The sequence below is a fragment of the Hevea brasiliensis genome, chromosome 15 (genome assembly GCF_030052815.1).
Source record: "Hevea brasiliensis isolate MT/VB/25A 57/8 chromosome 15, ASM3005281v1, whole genome shotgun sequence".
In the NCBI taxonomy this organism is placed as follows: Eukaryota; Viridiplantae; Streptophyta; class Magnoliopsida; order Malpighiales; family Euphorbiaceae; genus Hevea; species Hevea brasiliensis.
This window is the reverse complement of record NC_079507.1, coordinates 49963947-49974621: the sequence shown is the minus strand read 5'-3', so window position 1 is coordinate 49974621 and position 10675 is coordinate 49963947.

Below are 10675 nucleotides of genomic sequence, written 5' to 3'. Positions count from 1 at the left end.
AAATTTATACTAGAAGTAAATAATAATTCAATTAATCTATTTTTAAAAGTGTAATTGCACTTATTCGATTTATTTTTAAATTTTGAATGGCTTATTTAAACTCTAAAATACTCTGAGTTTTTATATGATTATTATCTTGTACTTTAAGAGTCAAAATAGACTTTTTGTCAATTTAAAATATATAAATAATATCAATGTTAAATTTCTTTTATTTTAGGTTTAGAAAAATTATAAAAAGTATCCTATGCATTGATAGATTTATAATTAGTTGTATGATTTGATTTATGACAAACAGGTGCAATATAGTTTGTCATTTTTGACAAAGTGAAGATTTTTCTTAGCCTCATATGGTGAATATTCAACTTATATTCTTGGCATATGATGTTGATGTTAGGGTGTGATTGCCCATAATATGTTAAATTAAAGAGAGTGTGCCACAGGATTTGCATTGACTATTAACAGTATAATAACAATTTCAACTGAGGAAGTTTCCCTTTGCTTTGAAATAAATATTAGGTGAAGTGGCTCACAACTGTTCATGAGGATCCTCACCAACTTACAAGGAAATTAATGAGTCCTATAAAATCTTAGGAAATTTTGTGAGGGTCTTTTCAATATAAGAGGCGGTAGGGAATCTTACATACACCTTTAAAAATGTGTGGTAGGAATTTCACTAACCTTTAAAATCAGATAAATCTCGCAATACTTTAAAAATATAATGATATTTTCACTAACCTTTAGAAGTTAAAGAATCTCATAACACTTTTGAAAGTACTATAAGAGTCTTGTCTTAAAGATTACACATTGAAATAATATAAAAATTAATAAAATATTAAGCTTCCTCACTTCAATATCTAAATATTGAAACTTAACTTGAATTTCTAATATGATATCATAATCAACTCTATGCTACTTATTTTGTACATTGTCATATTGCCCTTGTGTCAACACTTGCATCCTTATATTGCCTATTGTGTTTGTAATGTGCTTCTACCAAGTAAGCCTAATTTTGGCTAATTTGGCCTTTTTATTATTCCTTCTCATGCATTTTTAATTAATTAATGATATGTTTTTTGCATTTTTTTAATATATAATTGCTTTGACTGTAACTCAAATTTGAAATATCACAGCTCCAGAAATAACTTTTCATTAGTATTCAAAAAAATGGGTCAAATGAAATAAACAAATTTAAAGAAAAAAAAACTTAAATTAGTATAATTTTGTATAATTGAAAGGGTTAATGACATTTTTATTTACATTATATAGTTTAAGAAGGAGATTAATGATAATTAATTTGGTGAATGATAATTGGGTGTTTCAAACACATGGTTGACTTGTCTCATTGCTAGGTGCCATTAAGGATTGGCAGTGCAACCACCAGCTGATTTTAGTGTTAATTAATTAAATCTCTAATATCTAAAATTGTTGAAATAATTTAATATATTTCACATAAATAATCACAGCATAAGTAGTTAATATTTCAATTAATATTTGTTTTTTAGGATAATGACATTTTGAATGTTTAAATTTTTAAAGATTTTTTATTTGACTATCTATTTTTTTTTTTTTTAGTATTGCATAATTAAGTGTTTGGAATGATAAAAAGAATTGTAAGCAAATGCTATTGCATTTTTTCAAGATTGAATTTGGTGGGATCAATTAAAGTAATATAAACACATGTTGATTCAGCATTGCACAATTTAAGAGAATTTTAAAAATTTTTTGTAATTAATTATTTATAAGAAAAAAATTCAATTAAATTCTCACACAATGATACTTAATTTTTATTTTTTTAAAATAAATTTTTTGAATTAAAAAAATTTGAATTCTTTAATTCTAAATATAGAATTAATAAAAAAATTAAATAAATTAAATTTTTGCAAAATTTTAGATTTTAAATATGGTGTAAGTGTTTTTATTATAATATGAAGTTAACAAATTTGTGGTATTTCTACTCTTAAAAAGGGTGTGCAATTTTTTCCTGTTCTGCAAAATTTTCTCTTAAAAATCTTTATTTATTTAATTTATCTTCTCCTTTAGCCATACATAATGTAAAAGTGTTTGATGGACTTATAAGTTTTGAATTGAACAAGAGAAAGAAGTTTGAAATTTCAAGAAATGGTGTGAAGCATAGCAAAAGTCACATGGGGAAAAGGAGTTGATTTTTATGATGTAAATGCAAATTAAAGGTGAGAGAAGGAACTCACAATTCTACTCTTTATTCACCAAATCAAAGCCTACATAAAGAGTCTTCATTTAAATTGGTTTGAATTGTTCATTGTGACTATAAATTCTACTCTTTGATTTTTTTTTTTTTCATATTTTGAAACTTTTTAGGAAAGATAAAAAATTATTTTTAAAAATTTTTATTGATCAAATTTATGAGTATTGAATGCTAAAAGATGCAAAAATATTTTATAAAATAAATATTCAACCAATGATTTGATAATTTCTTTTTAAAAAAGTTGAAGTGAAACCTCAATACTGAATATTAACTAGAAAGGATCAACCTGTTATCTTTTTCCTCTGTTCTTTTTCTTTTTTTCCTTTTCATACTTTGAATTCAATTGCTGTTTGTGATTTATTCAACCCAACCTAACCAATTTTTTCAATCCCCACTGTATTTCTTGTTGTTGAATATATATATATGCATGAGTTTTAAATTTTTTTCATTTTTTTTCCTTTATAGAAAGTGAGAAAGAGGGATTGAAAATGTGTTCTTGGATTATTTTATTATTATTATTATTATTATTATTATTATTATATAGAAGAAGGGTGACATTTTTTTTTTCTCTTATATTATTTTCTACAAAGAATAGGTTTTTTGGATAAGAAAAATTTAAATAATTTTATGAATTTTTTTTAAGAAAATTAAAAGATAAAATTTGATGTTCACATGTTTCAAAATTTAAATGAAAAATTATGAAATCAAAATTTTTTAATTTTTAAAAATTTAATTAAAACAGTTGAAAGTTTTATTTTTCAATTGTTTTTAAGTAAAAGTAATGATTTTTTATATTTCTAATGATAATAATAATAATAATTTATTTTTTAATTATAGGAGATGTAAATAATTTTCTTAATTTCAAAATAAAAATTATTTTAATATTAATAAGTAAATATATTTTTCTTATTTTTCATAAAAATAAATAAAAATATAAATTTTCTTAAAAAGAAAAAAAAAAAACTATTTTTCATCACTAATAAATAGGCACGCGTTTATGTGGAAAAGCACTTGTCTTGACTATCTCTGTTGCCCTCTGGCTTCTGCCACATGCCACATGCAATTTTAAAGTAAATTGACTATTCTTGTCTTCTTAAAAAAAATTAAAAAAAAAAATTTTTTTCCCTCTAATCAAAAGCAATTGTTCATATGTCAAATAAAAATATTTTCATCATATAAAAGAAAATTGGAAAAGGTGAGTGAGTTTTAGCTCAATAATATTAAAATTATTTCTAAAAACATAAGATTTAGAGTTTAATTTTTAATAAGAATCAATTATAAAAGAAAATTATATCTATTTAGAGTAATTATTATAATTAATGAATTAAATAATGTTAAATTGTTAAAAAAAATTAATGACAAAAATTTAAATATTTTTGTAATTTTTTTTTTAATTTTATGCATAACTTATACTTTTGATAACTTTATTTAGATTATAAATGGTTACTGTAATTTTATTCAATTTTTGTTTTATGAATCATAAACTTCATTCTTCGATTTGTTTATGTTTATTCATAAAAATATACATTGATTTTTTCTAAATTAACTTAAAAAAAAATTCAGAATCGAAAAACAAGTACTACCGTAAAAATCATATCAAATTGATTTTATTTAACTATTTTGGTATGATTCTTTATTGATAATCGGATAAAAAATTATACTAAATAAAAAATTAATATTAAAATTAATTATATATATATATACTTTTTTTTTTCAATAAATTTTTATATACACTATATAACTGATGCGGTACATAAAAATTTCTTACAGGTATAGTAACAGATAACAAATGGGTCAGAAGCCCATTGGAGTATTTTCAAAGTGGACTCTCTGACGCTATGAGAAAATATTGTATCAAATTAATTAGGGAAAAGAATATACCTTATTATTATGATGTGATTCCTTTATAAAAAGTTTTAGATGGTGACTGGTTATAAAAAGTCAATTGTATAATAATTAGCTAGTATAATCAGAGGTATATATTTCCATTTAAAATTAATAATTATAGGTATTGTTTTTAGTAATGTGTCTGGATGAGTTACCTATCTGGATAAGTTATTTTCCTAGGTGAATTATCTGTCTGGATAAGCTCGAGCTCTAATTTAATTTGCGCATCTGAATTATGCATGGCCAATCTCTGTCTACATGTGGTTGAGCCGATCTACTTGTGGCCGAGCCAAGCTAATTGATTTACTTATGGCCGAGCCGAGCTAGCTGATCTACTTTTGGCTGAGCCAATCTAGCTTGTAACACCTATATTTGCATAGCCTGATATATTTTACTGTTTCGATTATCGGTGTTGGTCCGGACAATTAAGGGAAGTAGAACCATGTCTAAGATACGTAGATAAGCCCTGAATGAAAATAAGTAGAGATCGCTAGACAGTTAAGTATAACTAAGAAAAATGGAACATAAAAGGTTAAATGAGCTGGGAGTCACAGCGATGGGTGACCTTCCCGGGATGTGACTGCGAGGTCAGTCTTAACTCGAATTTTGAACCAGAAAATGTGACGCCGCGGTCTTTAGGACTATTACGAATACAGTGGAAAAGAGAAAGTCACAAAAAAGAGTTGATAAGCAGGTCAAATAATTAGGTCAGGGATTCGGAAGAAATATCGAATAACTTGCAAACCGGATTGAACTAGCGAGGGGCAATTTAGTTAATTCACCTCTAGAGCTGACTCCTGACCTAACTGTCCAATAAAATTGGAGAAACGAAAATTTCTGAATTGGGAATTGAATAAAAGAGAAAAAAAAAAGAAAAGAGAAAAAGTTTTATTGCATCATGTGATGACATCCCTAATGATGTCAAAATTAATTTTATTTTCCCACCATATTTGACTAAGTCAATTACACAAAATTAATCATAAAAAACATAAAATTAAAAAAGAAAATTTCATCTTCTCTCCCATTCATTTCGGCAGCCTCTTTCTCCCTTAGCCATCTCCATGTTCAACCTCCATTAAAGCTTGAACTCAAGCTTATAAACTCCCACTTAACCCTACTTTGCCCCCAAATTGTTCCATTAAAGCTTGTTAACTTCACTTGAGGAGGCATTTGAAGAAGAAAAGAAAAGGAAAAAGGGAGTGAAGTGAAGAATTGAAGTTCGAAGTAAAGGTAAGCAATTGAAATTGAAAATTTTGGTTTAATTACTTGTGTTTTAGCTCAATTCACTTAGAAATCAACTTAAAAATCAAAAGAAAACTATTATGGGGGATTAATATAGAATTTCGGTCAGCTTATATGAGGGTTTGAATTGAATGAATTTGGTGCAATTGAATTGCTAATTTAGGTGAATTAAAGGTGTAGACAATGAATATATACTTTGATTTCATTAGACTTTAAAATTGTGTAATTAGGGTTCTTGGCATTTTGAAAATTGGGGAAATTAGTCAATTGATGCAATTGACCTTAATTGAGTTGAGAAATGGTCAATTGGGACTATTTGTGGTGTGTGTGAATTGGTAGAATGAGATTTCAATTCGGATTGGTTAGTGTTCATATTCTGGCAGCTTGACCTAGGTCCATTTCAGGGACCAAAACTGAAAATTTACCAACCCAATTGGTGTGAGGTCAATTAGGGATGAAAACGGACACATAATGGTACATTTTTCATTCAAAAACTATGCCCAAAAAATGACTATAACATAGTGAACAGTTAGGTCAAACCCGAGTATAGTGTACTGCCACTGTACCAAAATGACCAAATGAACAATATTTGTTTATTTGGCCATAACTTGGGCTATACAAGTCCAAATGACCTGATTTTTGTGGCATTGGAAAGGTATGACATAGCACTACAACTTTCATGAACAATAGTTTTGCCACCTAAACTTAATGGTCCAAAACTGCCAGAATCAAATTAGGTGCCCAGAAATCTGGGTTAGACCAATCCGACCAGCTATGTTCAAATGGCCATAACTTGGGCTACAAAACACCAAATAGAGTGATTCAAAAAGAGAATTAAAGCTAAGACAGTAAAGAACAAGTTTTATGTAGAATATTTTATCAAATTCTAACAGCAACTTGACCAATGGAACAATGAAAAATAGGACACCAAATCTGAAAATTTACAATTGAGCCTAGGAGACCTAAAATTTGAATAAACAATCAAAACCAACAAATTAGGCACCCAAAATATGGTACGTGGGTATAATTGGATTTTTCATACTTATTAAGCATAAGAAAGTCAACATTTTGACTTGAATAGTACCATAAATAATAACCCCGAAATGAAAATTTTCAAGAGCGTTAGTTTAAGCATATTGGGGCCAGAATTGAGTATATATGAATTAATTATTAGATTTATTATGAGATAAGGTACTAAAACACTATCAATTATGTGTTTTAGCTGAAAAAGACTCGGAAGAGACAAAGAACTGAGTCAAGGCCTAGAGGCGACTCATATCAGACCTGTGCACAATAATTCTTATTTAAATATTTTATTCTTGAAAATTTGACTTCTGTGTTAATTATGAATTGTGTTGCCATTTTATGATCGCAAATATGACTTTGAAAATTGATCAGATTTCTCTCCAATTTATTTGAGTAAATTATTTTGAATTGATTCTGTGTTCACACTTAGCATGATAGTACCACATAATTCCTCCTCCATTTATGGGGTTGAGATCGTTTATTTTTCTCCCTCTCTGACTTACCAGTTGAGGTCAAGATCAGATGAGTACTCATTTGCTAGCTACCACCTACCTCATTGATTTCGATTAGTGAGGTTGTAGATTACCTTTTCGTAGTGTACAACACGGCATTGATCGAAAATTTTGTGTCATGGCTTAAGTTGTGTATGGATTGACAACACTACATTTATTAAATTATTTGACCAAAATTGTGCTATAATGAGTTTTGAAAAATTGTGAAATATGATTGTGAAATTTTTGAATTGTGAATTGTTCATAAATATTTTATATTACGTGTATTACATTTTATTGTACACCACTGAATATTTTTATACTCCGCGATAGCTCCTTTTGCTGTCGCAGATAGAGGCAAGGAAAAAGCAGCAGAGTGAGCTGCTGATTGGGGGGACTACCAGAGACTTTTATATGGGTATTTAATTATACCCTTGTAATTAGTTGATGTAACTAATTTTGTAGTCATATATATTATTATAACTGAGCAGTTGTACTGTCAATGCATAATAATATTATCTTTTGGATTTTGACGTCTGTAAGTTAAATTTGTAAATGTAAGTGACTTATTTTGAATGCAATGGGAATGAATTTATTTAACTGTTTTGAAAATATTATGAACTGTGGAGATTGGATGGATTGTATTGATTGAGTGATTTGGTGGTTGAGATTTGTTGAAGTGCATAATTGAAAGTGCTTTTCTATAGGTAAAAATTTTTTGTTTTGTAAATACTGCCGGCACTCTGCTAAAATTTTTCTAAAATTTGCGGAAACTAAAAAATGGTCAAAATTTTTACATAGTTTTAAACTTTGAATAAATATTTTTAATACCTGCTAGAAATGCTCACCACTTTCAAAAAGTAAGAAAATTATTTTAAAATCCCTTATAGTGTATTTAATGGGTTATCGGTAGATGGAGTCGGTAATTCATTAGGTATACTATGGGATCATATTATGCCTTGCAGGGGGGGTAAGGTGTGACATGTTTAAGGGGTATCAAAGCATGGTTTTGAAATGAATTTTGATTGTGCATGTGCATATTTCTTTTGATAAGTACAATTGTTCAAGTGTCCTAAATTGATACATATGACATATTTACATCATGAATATGCACTAATGGAGGTCAACCTCCTTGTGTTTGATCTCAGAAAGTAGAAATTTCTGAAAATGGAATAGAAGAGGGAGATCATTCTGTAGAGCAATTTGTTGAGGCTGAGGCCCAAGGGGAAGCCCTAGCACTCTAGAACGTGAGTGGGTCAACCACTCCAGCTCCTCCTCAAGCACCGCAGTTCCCTGCTCAGTTTGCACAGCAGATGGCTGTGTTATTTCAATAAATGGCCGGAAATTTACCACAAGCTCAGATGCAAGCACCAGCGGCACAACCACAGCCCCCAGCTCGGCAATATGAAAAATTAATAAAATTTGGGGCTACTAAGTTCAAGGGCACCGTGGATCCACTGGAAGCATAACAGTAGCTAGAACAGATGTAAAGGGTATTCAGAAAGCTGCAATGTGCTGGAGAATTAAAATTTGAATACTTAGTATCTCTTCTGCAAGGGGATGCGTATGAATGGTGGAAGACCATCCCCCACAGCCTGGTTGAGCCCCCTGTTCTTACATGGGCAGACTTCCTGAGGGAGTTCAGATAGAAATGGGTCCCCGATACCTATGTTGATATGAAATTGCAAGAATTTTTGAACCTAAAACAAGGGGATAGAACCATAGCAGAATATGAGTGGGACTTTTCAAGACTAAGCTACTATGCTGGAAGCTTGGTCTCCACTCCCAGAAATAGATGCAAGAGGTTTGAGGCCGGGTTAAAGCCCACATTGAGAATACAAGTAGTGGGGTTCTGACACCATAATTTTTCTAAATTGATATCACAAGCCTTGGAATGCGAGAGGATAGAAATGGAAGGGTCGGTAAAGAAGAGTACCTAAGAGAAAGAGAAAACTGAGAAAGCTACTAGCCAACCTACTAAGAGCAATTCTGGGAAGCGAAAATAATTTGGGGGATCCGGATCTTGCAGATCTCGCAGAGGCAGATTCTCTGGCCAACGACCACCCCGGTCTGGTCAACAGACCTAGCAGGTACATCGGGGAGCTTTATCAGTCCGACAGTGTGAGACCTATGGTAGAACACATGGTGGGATGTGTTTCAAGGCAATCGGTGCATGTTTTAATTATGAAGGGACCGGACATTTTACCAAGGATTGTACTAGTCCACACCGATCTGGACCTCCTGCAACATCTGAGGGATCAGCCCAAGCCTCTACTCTAAGAGGGTCACAACCATCTAGTAGAGGTAGAGGCAGAGGTAGGGGTAGCACCCCAAGAAGTCAAAGTACTATTAACCAGCCAGAACCTAGTAGCGCACTAGCTAGAGTGTACATAATGCGTCAGAGGGAGGAGGCTGAAACATCAGATGTAATAGCTGGTATTTTCTCAATCCTTTACCAAGACGTATATGTGCTATTTGATCCTGGCTCCACACATTCGTATGTCAATGCTAGTGTGATTTGTTCTACTGCTATTCCATGTGTAAGAATGGACTATGATGTGCTAGTAACTAGTCCATTAGGCCAAGAGGTTAGGATAAAGATAATATATAGGGATTGTCCTTTGGTGATCCAAGGACACACTTTTCTGTCCGACCAGATTGAAATGCCCTTCAGAGATTTTGACATCATCTTGGGCATGGATTGATTAGCCAGGCATCAAGCTATGATTGACTGTTGACTGAAGATAGTTACTTTTAGTCTCCCTCAGTATGGTGATGTGGTAATACACGGGGAGAGGCAATTATTGCCATCAAACATCATTTCAGTTGCACTAGCCAGAAAGATGATCAGAAAAGGGTGTGAAGCATATCTAACATATGTGATGGACACCCAAGTGGGGAGTCCAGCATTAAGGGACATCCCTGCTGTATGTGATTATCTGAACGTGTTTCCTGATGAGTTTTCAGGATTACCTTCGGAGAGAGAGGTGCAGTTTGAAATTGATGTTATGCCTGGTGTGGACCCAATTTCCATAACACCATATAGAATGGCACCTGTAGAATTGAAAGAGTTGAAAGTACAGTTACAAGAACTGCTTGATAAAGGCTTTATTTGCCCTAGTGTGTTACCTTGGGGAGTGCCAGTGCTGTTTGTAAAGAAGAAAGATGGCACTCTCCGCTTATGTATTGACTACCAACAGTTGAATAAGATGATAATAAAGAATAGATATCCATTGCCCTTATTGATGACTTGTTTGATCAGTTGAGGGGTGCAGCTGTGTTCTCCAAAATTAACCTGAGATCTGGATATTATCAGCTAAAAGTACAAGAGCAGAGTATCCCAAAAACTACCTTTAGAACCCGTTATGGCCATTATGAGTTCTTAGTCATGCCATTCGGGTTAACCAATGCTCCAGTTGCTTCATGGATCTGATGAACACTATCTTCAGACTATACCTCGACCAGTTTGTAGTGGTATTTATTGATAACATCTTGGTTTATTCGAGGAGTGCAGAGGAGCATGATAAACATCTGCGCATTGTATTGCAGACTTTAAGGGAGAAATAGCTATATGCAAAATTGTCAAAGTGTGAATTTTGGCTGAAGGAAATATCCTTCTTGGGGCATATAGTATCGGCAGAAGGTATCAAGATAGATTCAAGTAAAATAGAAGCTATACTTAATTGGAAGCCACCTAGAAATGTCACAGAAATTCACAGTTTTCTGGGGTTAGCTGGATATTACCGTCGTTTTGTTAAAGGGTTTTCTATGTTGGCATCTCCATTAACCAAATTACTTTGAAAAG